Below are 18,295 nucleotides of genomic sequence, written 5' to 3' on the forward strand. Positions count from 1 at the left end.
CAGAGAGGGGTGGGGGAAGTTATTTTATTTGATGTTTTTGCTTTAAAAGAAGAAAAAACTTTTTTACGGTGTTATTATACAAATAAATCAAAATGAAAAAAAAATTAAAGACTGAAAAGAAATATATATATATGTGTGTGTATATATATATATTACAAGTCTACTCAAAGACAGGCAATTGTTTAGTTTGGTTGAATTTTCTTTTTTCTGCCAAGACAATGGATGCTCTTAAACTGTCAAAAGCTACATTTTGTCAAAGGGGCTTTTTTTTTTTTTTCTTTTTTTTGTATTCTCTTAATTTTCCAACACCTTTTTTATGAAGATACAACAAAGTTGACAGCTGCTTCATAACTGTTACATATGAAAAAGTAAAGAATCTTGGATGGATTTGAGTCCTATTTCAACAGTTGGTTGCTTTCACTTTTTGTGATACACAGTAAATCAGTCTTTTGACTTACATGAGTCTTCTCATTGGATGAAGCTCATTTTGCAAATGGCATATGAATATGAATGTTACAGAGGTGGCCTTTAATCTCTGGACTGAACTTTACCCTCATCCTGCAGATAAGCAATGGAACTTGAAAGGGTTTTAGAACTTGTATGGGAAAAAAGGATTTATTAACAATTTGGACACATGACTCCTGCATGAAACTACACTGCTCTGCTACACAGAAATACTTTAGAGGAAAAGATGCACACTATATCCTTTGGATTTTTTGTCTGCTGAATCCTAGTCTGCGCCCTCCTTTGTCGGAGAAAAAAAAAAAAGATTTGCTATGAAAAATCAAGAGGCATTCATTATGCAAAATATTGGATATAGTGTTAACTTTCTGATGACTTCTGTGAAATTGGGGCACTGACATAAAATGGTAAGTGGTGTGTTTTTCTTTTGAAATAGTTGTGTCATTGAATGATGGCTACCCAAAAATTTAATTCTTAGATTATTTAGGGTTATGGTCTTGCACACACATATTTAAACAGCTGTTGCATTTTTGGTTTCTTGTTTACTATTCACGTACAGAATTTTTCTTAGCAATAAAGTTACTGTTTATTGTAAACAACCACATTACACAACTATGAATAATGAATCATTGAGAATTACATGCTACAGAATAGCAGTGACAAAAATCAAATGATAAATGTGATCAACATTCTTTAAGATGACTGGATGTCTGATTATATTTATTTAGCTTTTTTATGATTTATTTAAATTAAATAGTAAGTTAAGATGTATGCTATGCTTTCTGCATCTCTATTGTGACCAAACAAGGTATTGTATTTCTTCTGACCCCTTAATGGCATATTTCTAGCACTCATAGTCTAAGTTGTGAAACAGCTGGTTATATTTTGTAAAAAAAGGTACAATTTTCTCTGGCCTTAAGATTTGTTTTTCATTGTGATATCTACACTATTTTTAACAAAAAAAAAAATACATTTTCATAATATTAAGTGCTTTCAGAGCCCAATTTTAATGTCTGAAACAATCCTTCATTTGTTGTACACTTTGTATGCCTGTTACATTAGCTTTCCCAAAAAATGAAGTGCACAGAAGTGTTTAAACCCATTAATATAACAATAGGTGGATAGAGTAGTAGTACTTTAATTGTTCCAAGTGGGAAGTTTAGCTTAAGAAACAGAGAATGAAAATGAAACTGATGAGTATTATGAACAATGCTGAGCATCCTCTTTTTTGACACACTAGCATTATGTATTTTTAGCCAAAGAAGTTTTGAGTAAAAGTGTGTCAAGTTACACTACTGGACCCCTTCATACCAACAGCAATATGCAAGTAAAATGCCTTATTGTGATGGCGATAAAAGTACAGTTCAAGTATAGATTTCTTGACTGATATAGAATTTCAGAAAACGAATGCCATAAAGCTGTATTCACATATTTTTTGAAATTGTGTTTTGTGGCATTTGCATGAGCAAATATAAGCAATAATAAATTAATAACAGAAACCCCTTGTAAATAGTAATTCTATCTTCCTGATGGCAGATAAAAATGAAAAGGAACTAGATCAGAAACAAATCAAACATGCCAGCTGCATCTGCTAAGTAGTATCTGTACAGATCCTTCACACATTTGTTCATCAAAAAGACAAACACCTTGTAAACAGTAATAAATCTCTCATTTTTATTATTGCTATTTCACAGGGCTTAAGGTTTGTTTCGCATGTACGTGGCAAACCTATGGTGATCCAGCTGTGGCTCTGGCACTTGTTGCTGGAGTGACATGGTCAGTCAGTGCCTTGAATAATTGAATTCTGCAAGTGCAATGATAAATATGTAATTTAAAAAAAATAAAAATTATTAAAACCATGTAGCCATTTGTTATTTTGTTTGTGGATATCATTCCATGTGTTTTGTTGTTTGATGCATGGTGGAGCAATGGTTAGCATTTCTGCCTCACAGCTCAGGTCACACTATTGGCAACAATTCAGCATAGTTGGCAGATGCTCCCCTAGCCCTCAGGGATACTTAAACTATTGAACTATTACAATCATCTCACAATCTGTCCCCTTCCAATTGGCTTTAGTGCATTTCAGTGAAGTTCCTGTATATTTTCTGTGTTTTCGCCGAAGTCGCAACAATCCAATTTCGTGTTGTTTGTTCATTACTAATTATCAAAAGTAGTACTTGAGCTTATGTAATGCAATTAAAGTTGCAGTTACAATATACAGTATCTTAAAAGATGTTTTCTATCATGTGGAATTAGGGTCAGCTCCTGATATCTGTAAAATTTTTTCCTTGCCTTCACTGTGGCAGTTAATGTTCATTTTACTTTAATCCAGCTATTCATTCAATTTATTAAGTTTATTAATCATTGGTCACTTTCTACTTTTAATTAACTCTTAAGTTATGTTTTCTGTTTGAAATGGACAATTCTGACTTGACTGTGTTGCTTATCCAACAGTTTAGTTTATTTTTGTATAGCCCTCTTCACTAAGTACAGGCATAGAGTATTGAAGTAGAAATGAGTGTATTTGTCAAATATTTCATCTAATACAGTAATCCCTTCTCCATCGCGGGGGTTGCGTTCCAGAGCTACCCGCGAAATAAGAAAATCCGCGAAGTAGAAACCATATGGTTATTTTTATATTGTCATGCTTGGGTCACAGATTTGCACAGAAACACAGGAGGTTGTAGAGAGACAGGAACGTTATTCAAACACTGCAAACAAACATTTGTCTCTTTTTTCAAAAGTTTAAACTGTGCTCCATGACAAGACAGAGATGACAGTTCTGTCTCACAATTAAAAGAATGCAAACATATCTTCCTCTTCAAAGGAGTGTGTGTCAGGAGCAGTGACTGTCATAAAGACAGAGAAAGCAAACAAATCAATAGGCTTTTAAGTATGCGAAGCACCGTGGCACAAAGCTGTTGAAGGCGGCAGCTCACACCCCCTCCGTCAGGAGCAGGGAGAGAGAGAGAGTTTGTTTTTCAGTCAAAAATCAATACGTGCCCTTCGAGCTTTTAAGTATGCGAAGCACTGTGCAGCATGTCGTTTCAGGAAGCAGCTGCACAAAAGATAGCAACGTGAAGATAATCTTTCAGCATTTTTAGATGAGCGTCCGTATCGTCTAGGTGTGCGAACAGCCCCCCTGCTCAATCCCCATACATCAGGATCACAGATAGTCCACGCAAGAGAGAGAGAAAAGTAAGCAATCTAGCTTCTCAGCCATCTGCCAATAGCGTCCCTTGTATGAAATCAATTGGGCAAACCAACTGAGGAAGCAAGACCAATTGTCCGCAGAAATCCGCGAACCAGCAAAAAATCCGCGATATATATTTAAATATGCTTACATATAAAATCCGCGATGGAGTGAAGCCGCGAAAGGCGAAGCGCGATATAGCGAGGGATCACTGTATATCCTTATTGTGTAAGTTTTGCCCCTTGGTTGTTTCAGGCTAGTGATTAATGGCCAATGAATAGACATGGGTGAAATTGTCATTTATCTTAGGAGTCTCCAAAAGTGTGTTTGCAATACATGCACAGCCATGATCAAGTCAGTTCTCTAAACAAAGAAGAGTTCAAAAAAAAGGTTTTCCTCTTTTGTATGTTTAAAAACAGTAACGTTTCAGAATTGGCCTTAAACTGAGTTGATCATAAAAACTCTCACTTTAGTATGCCTTAACTAACCATAGCATTTAGGTTTCCTAAAAATGATTTTCCAATACAGTAATCCCTCCTCCATCGCGGGGGTTGCGTTCCAGAGCCACCCGCGAAATAGGAAAATCCGCTAAGTAGAAACCATATGTTTATATGGTTATTTTTAGAATGTCATGCTTGGGTCACAGATTTGCGCAGAAACACAGGAGGTTGTAGAGAGACAGGAACGTTATTCAAACACTGCAAACAAACATTTGTCTCTTTTTCAAAAGTTTAAACTGTGCTCCATGACAAGACAGAGATGACAGTTCTGTCTCACAGTTAAAAGAATGCAAACATATCTTCCTTTTCAAAGGGGTGCAAAGCAAGCAGTCAAAAAAAAAATCAATACGGCTTTTTGGCTTTTAAGTATGCGAAGCACCGCTGGTACAAAGCTGTTGAAGGCGGCAGCTCACACCCCCTCTGTCAGGAGCAGGAAGAGAGATAGAGAGAGACAGATAAAAAAAATCAATACGTGCCCTTTGAGCTTTTAAGTATGCGAAGCTCCGTGCAGCATGTCCTTCAGGAAGCAGCTGCACACAGCCCCCCTGCTCACACCCCCCCTACGTCAGCGCAAGAGAGAGAGAGAGAGAGAGAGAGAAAGTAAGCTGGGTAGCTTCTCGGCCATCTGCCAATAGCGTCCCTTGTATGAAATCAACTGGGCAAACCAACTGAGGAAGCATGTACCAGAAATTAAAAGACCTATTGTCCGCAGAAACCCGCGAAGCAGCGAAAAATCCGTGATATATATTTAAATATGCTTACATATAAAATCCGCGATGGAGTGAAGCCGCGAAAGGCGAAGCGCGATATAGCGAGGGATCACTGTATACCATTGCATCTTAAAATGCATATGTTTTGACAAATTCAAATAGATGGAAAAAATTAAATGGCCATTATAAAACCTATTGATTACCCTGTTTACTAAACAAATAATGGCAGTTGGACAAAGCTGAACTCCATTGTACTGTCCACGTTTTAAATAAAAGCATAAGTCATTTGCCTTTTACAGTTGTTTGTTATGCTGCCTGTAAGTGGCAGCAACACAAGTAAGTCTATTCTCTTGCTGATAATCCAAGTGCTTAGCAACAATTAATACTGATAACGAATGCATCAAAACATTTAAGTGGTTATGACAGACAAGCTCAAAGAATAAAAAAAGCTTAAATACCCGTCCATCAATTTTTTCTAACTGCACTTCATCCTAAGCAGGGCCGCAGGAAAATTACTGCAGAATTTCAGTAGTATCAGTTCTAAAAAGGTCAAACGTAATATATTACTTGTATGGAATGAGCTAATGTCACTAAGACTTTATAGACTATAAATAAATAAAGCAAAGTTCATCAGAGTACTGATTTACCAAGGTGCTGTGTTGGATATTATGCTTGAGGTCCAGTTTCTGAGCATTAGTCAGATTTCCTGTGTACTAAAAACTTTTTCAAATTGTCAACTACTGTGAATATTACAGCTGGTTTCAGTCATTTGACATTCTGTGATACTTGACAGTTGTCTTCCTTGCTTTTAATATTTTCCTTGCCACAAAATTTACTTTGGAAAAAATGGAGCACATCAAAATATTATAAAATGATTATATACTTCTAATGTGGAAATTGAATGGTAGCGTTGAAACAATGTAAATGTGCATGTTGCTTTTGAGTATATAAAAGGATAAAATTAAAGTGAAAGTCAGTGGTGTGTTGTTGTTTTTTTTTCTTCTTCCCCTTTTCTCCCCACCTCATTTGATGTAGGTTAACTTTTAAATTGTTTACTGTTTATTATGTGACTTGTATCTGGATATGCTGTACTTCATCTGAGATCCATACCTCTCAGTGACTTTTTTTTTTTTTTTTCTATTTTTACAGCCTTTCAAGGATCATGCCTCTTCAGGGGTTAGCACCTCTTTTTGTGCTTAGCTGACCTTGACACACCCCCAAGTTTTGAAAAACTAAACCTGCAGGGACTTGAAAGATCATAAGGTGACTTAAAGTGCCACGGAATCCAGCGGCTGTAAGATATGTCTGTATCTGCCTCCCTTGCATTGCCAGTGGATTGAAGGACAACATACATTAATAAGTTGATAATTATAATATGCACAATGTTCTGTGTGTTTTTTTTTTTCTTCATTTTTTTTTTTGTGCCCACTTACCCCCATCCCATTTTACATTATTTTCTGGATCAGGGTACGAAATTGTTTTCTTTTGTTGCTTTTGCACCTCAGACCCTACCTGTTTCCCTCATGACAGTTAATAACTGCACGATAAGGAACCTATTTGTAGGTCCTGCCCTAATCTCCTTGGCTTCTTCCGTTTAACAGTATCTGAATGATAAAGGGGCTCCATGTCAAGATGGGAGAGAAACAGAGCAATAGACTCATCAGCCAAACTTTTCAGCTGTAGGACAACCAGCAGTTGATTTTTGGATATGGGAGCCAAGTGCTTGAGATTTCTGTGGCCTGGAAATAAAACAACAGAACTTAAAGTCAGAACATTGTATAAATGTTTCTACTGTAAATAATTAATCTTTTTGTTGAAAAGGAGTAATTCCATCATTTCTTTATGTTCACATGGCCTTAATTGTACAAAGACACCCTGTGGTGCAAAAAGTCATTTTTAAGACAACAAAAAAGGCTTCTGTTGAAGGGGAAAATTTGATTTTAAAAAAGGAAAACACAGAAGTGAAAATTGACTGGATTTTTGAATTTGGAATTCCATCCCAATGCACATCCTTTCCACCTCTTCCTCCAAAAAAGATTAATGATTATTGCTGAATAAAGAAAGAAAACAAAGCGAGCTTAATGCTTGTTGCCTGTATGTAGCGAAGTATCTGAAGGTCTTGTCATAACACCTGATTTTTCTTGCAGTCATCCGTTATGTCCAGTTACTACACAAGCAAGGTAACTCTATCCCATGAGACCTCTCATGGTCTGACCCTTATCTCTGAATCTTGTATTGTCTCATTAAAAGCTTGCTCTGGTGACTCTGTTCCACTTTGCATTTATTTTTTTAAGAGGTTTGTGCCATTGGCTGTTTTATTTAAGCTGCTCAATTTTGCAGCTGATGGTACGTGACAGTAGCTAGTAGGCAGCTCTTCCCTGAGCAGGAACAGTGGATAGACATTGACTTTTTTCATTTGAGTCCCACCACTTAAACATTTCCTTTTACTGCTTAACTCTTAATACTCATAACTGCTTCTAGTGAATTCTGGTACCCCTATACAATGTATTGGCATTAATTTTCACTAAGGCCTCCTGATACTTAGTTTGCCTTCAGTCCATCTTTTTGGCACTGCTTTTCTTTTTGTTCATAAGTTATCTTTTTACTGATGACATTATTGGCCACATATATTCAATATTTTGAATTGATTTATGTTAATTGCACCCCAGTGTGCTTTGAAGTTTGCCACTTTCCTGTGAAGGTAACAGTTGCCTACCTAGTTTTGTGCTTGTGAAAAGGTTTAAACATAATGCAGGCAGGGACATTATTACTTTTCTTTAATAAGAAATGGGGTTAATAGAGGGTTTTTTTCTGTTATTTGCTGGTTTAATGTCTCTAGTGTGTAATGAAACCCAGTCAATATATTTAAATTGTTTTTGAATTGTTCTTTTGAAGCGTAACCAAGAATTTGTGAATAATGTGAATTTTCATTCCTTATAAAATGGGGTGGTATACCTGTTTGTTGCTGGATATTGTGTGCTAGAAAGGTAAGAAGATTATAAATGTGTTTTTCTTTTCATCTGTTGATGTTTGGTTTGTCTTTTTACCAATGCACCAACCAGCTAGCTAAAATCCGCAGGGCCGTTTTAACCTTCTTAGGTATCTTAAGTAACGACTTTAAAGAATTTTTTCATGTGAACTCCTGTAAAGTTTCACGGTTTCAGACACTCAAGTTACAAGCTTAATTTTTTTTTTTTGTACCCCCCAATCCCGTACCAAACATCTCCCACCAACCCCAGCCCCCCCTACCCCCAGACACCCACCCCCCATCTCCATGGAGCAAGTAGTTACAAATCTGTGTACCTGTGCTGGCATTCAGCTACATTAGTGCCTTTTCATGTTTCTCCCTTGTTGCTGTTCCTGGTTATTCCTTTGTACTTGGGGACAATTTGGAATTCAAGTCCAGTTTAGCTTGTTTTGCAAAAAGCATTAAAGTTTGTACTTTGGATGAGTAAAGTTTACAGATAACCTCCCTTAATGTTAAGTATGTAGAGTGACTTTTTCTGTAAAGACAGTTGATCCATTTTAGTTAAAACACTACTGCTACTCTGAAAGTTTTAACTGCAAGAGAGTGGCTCTGATAGCTATAAATGTTTATATTAATATGTGTACGTACGTGTATACTTTTTTTTTTTTTTTTAATTAAAAGTCAGTGTTGACTAGATTGTTTAAGCAACTTGTACAGTTTATGCTCAAAGTATTACGGTAAGATTGCCTTATTTCTTGAAAATAATATTCTTCTCCGGTGGCTTGAGATAATGGAGAGTTGTTCTTTGGAATGCAGATTTTTACAGTCTTTTATTAAGAGTACATGAAGGTGTTGACATAGCCACATGTAGGTTTGTGAAAATGAAGTGTTATTACTACAAGTATGGAATAAGGAAGCATAGTGTCGTCTTTCAGGAGTTTTTGACATCAAATATGCCGACCGCTGTATTGTTTTGCTGGCTATCCCAAACCCCACTCCCCAAACTGCAAACACACACACTTTCTGTCAAGCTTGGAACCTTTCAGCAGTGTATCATTTTCAAAATCTGGATAAAGGATGGAAGTATAAAAAAGGCTCCAGTGACTCTCTTGGTGATGGTCCAGAAGATTTTTAAGAATCACTCAATGGTATTTTTAGTTTGCATTTGTTGAAAAGGCCATTATGTTATAATGTTATCCTCGGGCAGCTTATTTTTTCTCATTGCACATATTTGTTTAAAGCAGGAATATTAATTAGCAGGCCCCACGCACTAGACAAAATGCTAAACGTTTTTTTTTTTCTTTTGTTAACAAAGCTTATTTTTGGTGCTGTGTCCCATATAATTTAAAATGTGACAATTTCAGCAGTTTTATTTTTCCCCTTTTATTAATGGATGCTATTGGTTAAAGTATATGTAATATGTAAGTTGATGGTACCATGCTGGCTTATAAGATTACATGCATGTTATATTGCAGTAATATTCGCTCACATCACTTGCTTACATTTTAGTCATTTAAGGAAATCTGCTGACAGTAAATGTATTGTTTTCATAGCTGTTTTCTGACATTTTGATGATTTTTGCGTCCTTAATTTTGAGAGATCTTTGTCCAGTAAGTGGCTTGTCTACCTATAAAGTCTTTTAACGGGTAATTCACCACTTGTACAAAACTGCTAGTGATTCAATTCTGAAATATCTTCTCAGCACCTTAGTTGAATAGCTGGACATTTGTAGATTCAACTACCATCTCAGTTAGGTGTCTGGCAGTGTAACTGAGGAGACGAGCTTCAAGTACTTAAGTTCTTTATTTAATGTCGACAGAATTAAATGATCTGTTGGGAGATTTAGGTTTTCATTTTCTGTTTTCTTAATATTGTGGTAACATATGCACTCAGAACCTTTTGATATGCTTTTATTTGAAATATTAAAGGTCCTTATGTGTTTTTGTACCAATAGTGTTGTAAGTCAATATTAAATATGCAAATATATTCACTGTGATCCTAGCAGCTTGAGATAAAGCTGGACTGTGACTTTGTCTTTTTCTGAAATCTAAAGGCTTAGACAAAAGTATGGTTTAATATCATTGTTATATGAATATAGTTAGGTTATAAGCTGTTTTTCTAACTGCATTTTACTGGACATCCAAAAATCAAACTGTTCTTAATTTTTTTTTTTTAAAGTAATGGGTGACTTTTGTTTTGAAATGACCTTATGTGCACACCTAGTGTGCTCTTGTGGACCATCAAGCTATTTAACTTTTCTCCAACTTTGCATATAAGTTTAAACTATTCGTTAAGATTAGAGTAACAGAAGCATTTTATTTTTAATTTCCATGTGCTTACAGTACTTTGTTAATAATTTATTCTTAGAAATCTGCACAGTTGTATTTGTAAAACAACTTTTATGCATCCATCTGTGCACATCAGAATACTTTGTTCTCCCTTGTAGATTTTACATTGCTTAATTGTCTACTGTATTCAATGGGCACTACTCATTTAAGGCCTTTTTACATCCTAATATTACAGGTGGTCTCATTTAACCATTTCAGAAATTTGTCTCGGTAACACAGTTTATTGTAGTTTTGCGGTTACATTCTTCATCCAGATATTTAGATTTTTTTTGTTCTCCTGCTTACATCTTATTGCGTTTCACGCAACTTTGTAGAGCATTTGTCTGGCATGCAACAATTTGACTCAATGTTCCTTTAATTTCATAAAGAAAAATTGGCTTTGACGAGGAAAAACATTAATTCTAGGTTTAATCCTAGGTTTGTATAAAAATACAAAAATAAATGGATCATAATTCCTTAGTCGATGAATGTATTAATTTGTATGCAATGATGATTATTTACAGTTAAGACCACACTGAATGCAGAACGTTTTCACAAAATTGTCTTGCTGCTTTTTTTTTTTTTTTTATTTTATTTTATTTTGTAATTCTTTTTGGATGGGAGCGTGACGATATTCTACACACTTTAAGATGGAACCTTTGTATGCAGCCTACATTTGTGGCAATGAAGGCTGACCTTTTTGTTACTTTTTGATATCTGTGATACAGGTCATCTTGAATAGTGCTCATTGCAAAGTACTTCACATTGATGTGAAAATTGATACTTTATTATTTCACCCTCTGTTTTGTTTAGTTGTACAGCAGGGTGTCCATTGAGTATTTCAGGGAGAACCAAAGGATTCAACACACTTCCCCATCCTCTAATAACCCCTAAGGTTTGGTGCTTAAATTTGAAATAGATAAATGATTTTCTACCTTTTCACAAGCCACTGTTCCACTGCTGTTTAACATTGTGAATGTTTTGGAAATTGTTAATACAAGTGAAAAAAAATGTAAATAGTTCCCACATCCCCTTTGTCATGATCAACAAAAAAATAAATAAATCAAAAGGAAGTGAAAATAAGTTAACTCGTTGTAGTGTTTTCTTTGTTTTACATTTCATGATGTATAAAAGCACTGTTCCACACAAATTACTCAAACTTTAATTTATATGTTCAATGCATAGTCTTGATAAAGCCTCTAGGAATGTAGATGGCAATAAAATTTAATATCAGTTCACCTCAATTTATTCTTATTCAGCATAGTGCCCAACTCTGTGCCAGTATCTTCAGCTGTATAAGATTACAATAGTATGAAAAGTACATACACACCACAAAAAGGTTTCTCTTTGCATTTTTTGACAAAAGAGTATTTAATTATCTTTTCAACAGTACTGGAAAAGGTTAAAAAAATTATTCATTTGTATGTTTCAAATCAACAGAAATGAAATTTCCTTGTAAGGAAGCAGATAGTAAACTCCCATACCTAATTTTGTCTTTAATTGAAGCCAGCTGAAATTATTTGAGGCTAACTGAAAGATGCTGCAAGTTGTGCAAGAAATGCACATATTTTCTCTGCATGTGAGGCAAGCAAGATATGCTTTTCAAAAAAAAAACTCATAACTGAAGTTTAGCAAGTAAAGAATAAAGGGATCTTGAAAGATGAAACAAAGGTAAGAGCTGCTTGATTACTATACTACTGTAAGGTAATGAGCAAACATGATGATCACAGATATGTTTGGGAAATTTATCTCTATGAAGTGTATTGAAGTAAGTGAGGGATAAAGGTGAAACATTAATGGTTTTAATTGAAATACAGTACTGCAGTTAAGTTTCCCTGAGGGCTAGGAAAGAGTCTGCCAACTATGCTGGACTGATTATTGTGACCGAAAATGTGACGTGAACTGTGAGGCAGCAGTGCCAACTACTGCGCCACCATACCTTGAACATCAAAAGAGGTGGACAGAATGATAACCACAAACAAAATACAACAAATTTTTATAGTGCGAGTATATGTGTATATACATATACTGTATGAGCACAAAGATATACACACACATACACATCTCATTGTGCTGGCAGAGTGACAATCTTGGAGCACACATTGGCCATGTAATGAAGTAGCAGTGGGGGGTGTCTTTTTGTTTCCAGTCAGTTTTTGGCAATACTTTTCTGTTTCATTAAGAAGATAAACACCTTGTAAATTGCAATAAATCTTTTGTTTTGAAACCCTGTAAAATGTTTTCTGCTAGAGGACTTCTTTTATGGCTTATTTTGACTTGTAGCTTGCACATTGGTATTTATGCATTAATAATTTGCCATGTGGTGTATTGCCATTGCCAATACTCACAATATGCTCATTGCTAATATGCCCCTCAAATTAAAATACTGCAAGTTTTGTTTTTTAAATGCATGCAGGGTGTATATTTGATTGAATCAGGTCGTGACATCATGCATGGGCAAAGCAGATTGGGCAATGATTTTTACAAGGCAACAAAAAATGCAACACAGTGACCAAGCACAGCACTTCTTTCTCTTCCTCTTCTTCTTTCCTCCACTTCTCCTGGCAACCTTTGTCTTCTCCCACCCAAGTCGCTCGCGGAATAGTGGCCGCTGGCTCCTTTTGTGAGGCACATGGAAGTGCTCCAGGTGCTCGTCGTTCCACTTCTGGCAGCATTTCTGGGTGTGGCGGAGGAGCTGCCCATAAGGGCTCAGCAGCAGCCCCTGGTGGTGCCTACAGAACCCAACAGGGCTGTATCACACTCCAACACCCATGGACTCCAAGGCAAAGCTGCAACTCTGGGGGGCTGTCATCTATCACTATGGAGGAGGCAATGCTCTGGATATTGTACCACCCCCAGCCCTTCCTGTGTGGTGGCGTCCTAGCTGTACACCACAATCTATACTAATTAATAAAAGGCAAAGCCCTCACTGACTGACTGACTCACTCATCACTAATTGTCCAACTTCCCGTGTAGGTGGAAGGCTAAAATTTGGCAGGCTGATTCCTTATAGCTTACTTAAAAAAGTTAGGCAGGTTTCATTTCGAAATTCAACGCGTAATGGTCATAACTGGAACCTCTTTTTTGACAATATACTGTAATGGACGGCAGCTTGATGGCCGTGGGAGGCGGAGTTGAGTGTCACGTCATCACGCCTCCCACGTAATCACGTGAAAAGACTGTGAATGCAGTAGGGAGAAATGAAGTAAGAGCCGCAAACAGCGAAGAACAAAAAATTCATTAAACAATTGAGAAGGGAGCGAGTGAAGCATACAAGCATCTTCATAAGGGAAACAAAGCACCGTGTAAAACGTAAGTTTAAATTAAGTTTATTGAAACGCTCCCGTTAAGGATTGCAATAACATATTCGCGAGATAAAAGAACGCAGTAGGGAGAAATGAAGTAAGAGCCGCAAACAGCGAAGAACAAAAAATTCATTAAACAATTGAGAAGGGAGCGAGTGAAGCATACAAGCATGTTCATAAGGGAAACAAAGCACGGTGTAAAACGTAAGTTTAAATTAAGTTTATAGAAACGCTCCCGCTGCGGATTGCAATAACATATTCGCGAGATAAAAGTTTAATGAGAAGACAAGAGGTATAAACGAACCACACGCCGTGGCACAACGTTAGGGGCAACAGTTTCAACCATTCTATGATCTGCTTCTCGCAACTGAAAGATGGCACATGGCGGATGTTAGCCGACTTGCTGACCGCAACGTTAGGGGCTTCAACTCTGGCGCTGACGATAGAGATTCGATTCACGAGAGGGGATGCAGTGAGTGTGTATGCCTGATGAGCCCAGAATTAGGGAGAAACACGTGTCGCATACTCTTTGCATTATTTGAAAGTAAACTATTAAAACCATTCTATGATCAGCTTCTGGGAACAGAAAGAGGGCACGTGGCGGATGTAAGGCAACTTCCTGACCAACCACAAGCGTAACCTGGCAGGTAACCACCCATACAGTCAGATTGTGATTCAGAAAACGAATGCCATGAATGTAATTACCACGATCTACATACTGTCAAATAAACGAAACACGCCGTAGCGCGACAGCTGTGAAAAGCGAGGTTCACAAAAAACAGATCCTTAACAAATTGTTATTAGTATATTTTCGATCCGTTTAAAAAGGTTTTCTTTTCTTCTTAAAAAATTAAAAGCAGTACTTCGCCGCAACGAAGCGCGAGAATTTGGCTATATATATATCTGCTTCTCGCAATTAAAAGAGGGCACGTGGCGGATTTTAGACGACTTCATGACCAAACATAAGTGTTACCTGCCAGGTAGGGTTACCACTTTTAATACAAAAAAATAAGGGACGCATACTGCAGCGGGTGCCACATCTCAGTGCCAACAGTTTGCAGACTCTACTTAAAAGACCCGCCCTCCTCACTGGACAGTTAAAAAGACCAATCAAACTAACGATGACATCAAGTATTACCCAATCAAAAGTAGGAAAGGAGGTATCTTCATAAAATGCGTGTGGGATGATTTGCATGAGACGCTGCTTTAAAAAAAATGATAAAAAAAATACGGGACAAATCCCGTCCCGTATTGATTCAAAACGGGACGTGCAATTTCATTCTCAAATGCGGCACGATTCCGTATTTTAAAGGACGGGTGGCAACCCTACAGTGCCAGGTAACCACCCATACAATCAGATTGTGATTCAGACTAGGAATGCAATGAATGTAATTACCCCGATCTACATACAAGGCGAAAGTCTTGCAACATTCAAAGATGATGGTTTGGGATAAGTACACCATACAACATAAAAGAGCTTATGAAGCCTTGAACCGAAAAAAGCAAGATCTCTGAGATCGTAAACAAAAAAAAAAAAGGAGGTAATGTCGTTTTGCTCGCTGTAGATTTTAGTCAAACATTACCAGTTATTCCACAAGGGAGACCAGCAGATGAACTCAACGCGTGTTTAAAATCCATGCTTCTCCCACGCTCGGTTATATGTCGCGTGTTCTCGGGTAGGTACACCAAAAAATGTATACATTTAAGCATGTAATGGGCAAACAAAAAATGAGGTATACCCGAAGGCACTGCAGTAGTACTTAATGTAACTTTACTTCTTAAATGTTAATGTTTTACTGTTTAATAATTTATACGCTTCTTATATGTTGTTCAAATTCTTTTATCAAAATACCACTGACAGCGCAATGCACGATAACATGGAGTGAATACACCATACGCATCCGCCCACGGCCGCCCTGGTGTGCGCAGATAGGAGTTGATTCTACAATAAAATAAAATAAAGATAAAAAGAGTAATACAATCATCACCCATAAAGCGGATAGTAGACGTGACGTACTATATGTGTACCAGATTTCAAGTCAATAGGTGAAACGGTTTGCGAGCTACAGGTGATTTAAAATCCTGGACAGACAAACAAATAGCCACGGTAGCAAATTACAGAAGAAGATTTTACTGTTTAATAATTTATATTTATATGAAATGTGCTTCTTATATATTACTTCATATTCTCATATGATAATGATGTTAATGTTGTTTATATTGATTTCTATGTTATTGAAACTGGATGAATGTGTGTATATGTATGTATGTGTGTGTATATATATATATATATATAATATATATATATATATATATATATATATACACTAGCAAAATACCCGCGCTTCGCAGCGGAGAAGTAGTGTGTTAAAGAGGTTATGAAAAAAAAAAGGAAACATTTTAAAAATAACGTAACATGATTGTCAATGTAATTGTGTTGTCATTGTTATAAGTGTTGCTGTCTTTTTTATATATATATATATATATATATATATATATATATATATAATACACACATAAACATATATATACATATACATATATATACATATCTACATATACACATATCTACATATATATACATATACACATCCACATATATATACATATATATATATATATATACACATATCAACATATATATACAGACATACATAAACACACACATATACATACACACACACACACACACACACATATATATATATATATATATATATATATATATATATATATATTATATATATATATATATATATATATATATACACACATACATATACACACACAGACACATATATATACATAAATATTTACATATCTACATATATACACATCTACATATATATACACATATATACATATCTATATATATATATATATCTAGACATACATACATAGATAGATTGACACACATATATATATATATATATATATATATATATATATATATATATATATATATATGTAATTGTTGTCATTGTTATGAGTGTTGCTGTCATATATATATATATATATATACATTATATATATACATACTAGCAAAATACCCGCGCTTTGCAGCGGAGAAATACTGGCTGAATAATTAAATTAAGAAAAAAGTAAACATTTTTAAACTGAGGGAAAATATACAAATAATTATTTGTTAAGGATCTCTTTGTACACGATGTTGTCAGTTCGTCCCTCTGGTTGTAATATGACCAAGCTGTGTGCTGAGCTTACTCTTGAGCATGCAACATACAGTTGGCCATGTGAAAAGCAATCCTGCCTCAAATCAATGCCAACCTTTTGTAGTGTTTGTCCTTGAGACTTATTAATTGTCATTGCGAAGCAGAGCCTTACTGGAAATTGAATGCGTTTGAATTGAAATGGGAGATTAGAAGGTATAACCGGGATGCGAGGAATAAAAACTGTGTCACCCGAGGCACTGCCAGTAAAAATAGTTGCTTCAATCAGGTTGTTTTGTAGAGATGTGACCTGAAGTCTCGTGCCGTTACAAAGTTTTGGTGGCTGTAAGTTTCTCAGTAACATGATTGGTGCACCGACCTTCAAAATGAGATTATGCTCAGGAGTGCCTGGAGGATTTAGAGTGTTGAGAAACTCTATCGGATAATGCACCGCGTCTTCTACTTCTACAACTGAATCAACAGATTGATATGTTTTTGGTTGTGAAGGTAGTTCTTGAAGTAAAATGTGGTTTATAGTCGTAGTCATGTCATTTTTTGGTGTCAGGATAGCTCTCTCTCTTAACCATGACACGTTATTTTGGTGGAGATTTCGTAGATCGGGGTAAACATTTTGAAGAAGGCTTTGTAAGGTATTGACGATGAGACAGAGATTTGTAGGAATATTTATTTTACGATTTTCTTGTATGAAGGTGCCATCACCTATACTCATCAGAAGAGCAGAGAACTCCTCTGCTTTTTTGTCGCCTTTCAAATGAACTCTCATGTTTATTTTTAAAGTAACAACATTGATTTGTGGCCATAAGTATGAAGATTTCAGAGATGCTTTAACTTCATCAGCGCGTGTTCCTCTGGGCACGACTGGTAGGGTTTGGCGGAAGTCTCCAGCCAGTAAGACTGTCAAGCCTCCCATAAGTTTGTTGGTGTTTCGGATGTCTTGGAGGGTCCTATCTAAAGCCTCAATACCTGCTCTGTGTGCCATAGTGCATTCATCCCAGACAATAAGCTGACAATGTCGCAGCACTTCAGCCATGTTGCTTTGCTTTGATATGTTACACATGGGGGATTCAGTATGGTTGAGGTTTAGAGGCAGCTTGAAAGCTGAATGAGCAGTTCTGCCACCCTCTAGAAGAGTTGCAGCAATGCCAGAAGAAGCCACAGCTATGGCAATGTTACGTTTTGCTCGGATTTTTGCAAGGAGAAGGTTTATTAGGAATGTCTTACCAGTTCCTCCTGGAGCATCAAGGAAAAACACTGTGCCAGTGGCTGACGCAACGCTGCTCATGATTTGGTCATAAACTGACTTTTGGTCACTATTTAGCAAACGCTCGTTATTTGTGACTATATTGGCCAATTGCGAGGTGTTGTAAGATGTCTCTTTCAAGTACTCGGGATTTGACGTAAGTTCTACCAGTTGTGTTAAAGGTGAAGGCAAACCGTAATGATGAAGAGATTGACCTCCAATACCAATTACGTAGTTTTGAAGCAACTGTAGACAGTTGTTATAGATCAAATTTAACCACTGGTGGACTTCTGTTCGTATATGATCTTTTTCAGTCTGTCTCCTAATATCATCTGCTATGCTGTCTTTATGTTTTTCCCATAGGTTTAAGGGGTTTTCCATTTGGCAGAACACCAACATGAC

At 36.3% G+C, this 18,295-nt stretch overlaps 1 protein-coding gene across 5 annotated transcripts in view; it reads left to right on the forward strand.

Moving 5' to 3' along the window:
* The window catches only part of gigyf1a (GRB10 interacting GYF protein 1a), a 150,901-nt gene extending 139,660 nt beyond the window's left edge, over positions 1-11,241 (forward strand). For all 5 annotated transcript variants that reach the window (XM_051925119.1, XM_051925122.1, XM_051925120.1 and 2 more), the window contains 2 exons: positions 1-869; positions 6,015-11,241. The exon at positions 1-869 is cut by the window's left edge and continues 2,069 nt beyond it. The gene's annotated coding sequence lies outside the window, so the exon portion shown is untranslated. The remainder of the gene's footprint in view (positions 870-6,014) is intronic.
* The last annotated feature ends 7,054 nt before the right edge of the window (positions 11,242-18,295 follow it).

The sequence above is a fragment of the Erpetoichthys calabaricus genome, chromosome 3, assembly GCF_900747795.2.
Source record: "Erpetoichthys calabaricus chromosome 3, fErpCal1.3, whole genome shotgun sequence".
Lineage (NCBI taxonomy): Eukaryota > Metazoa > Chordata > Cladistia > Polypteriformes > Polypteridae > Erpetoichthys > Erpetoichthys calabaricus.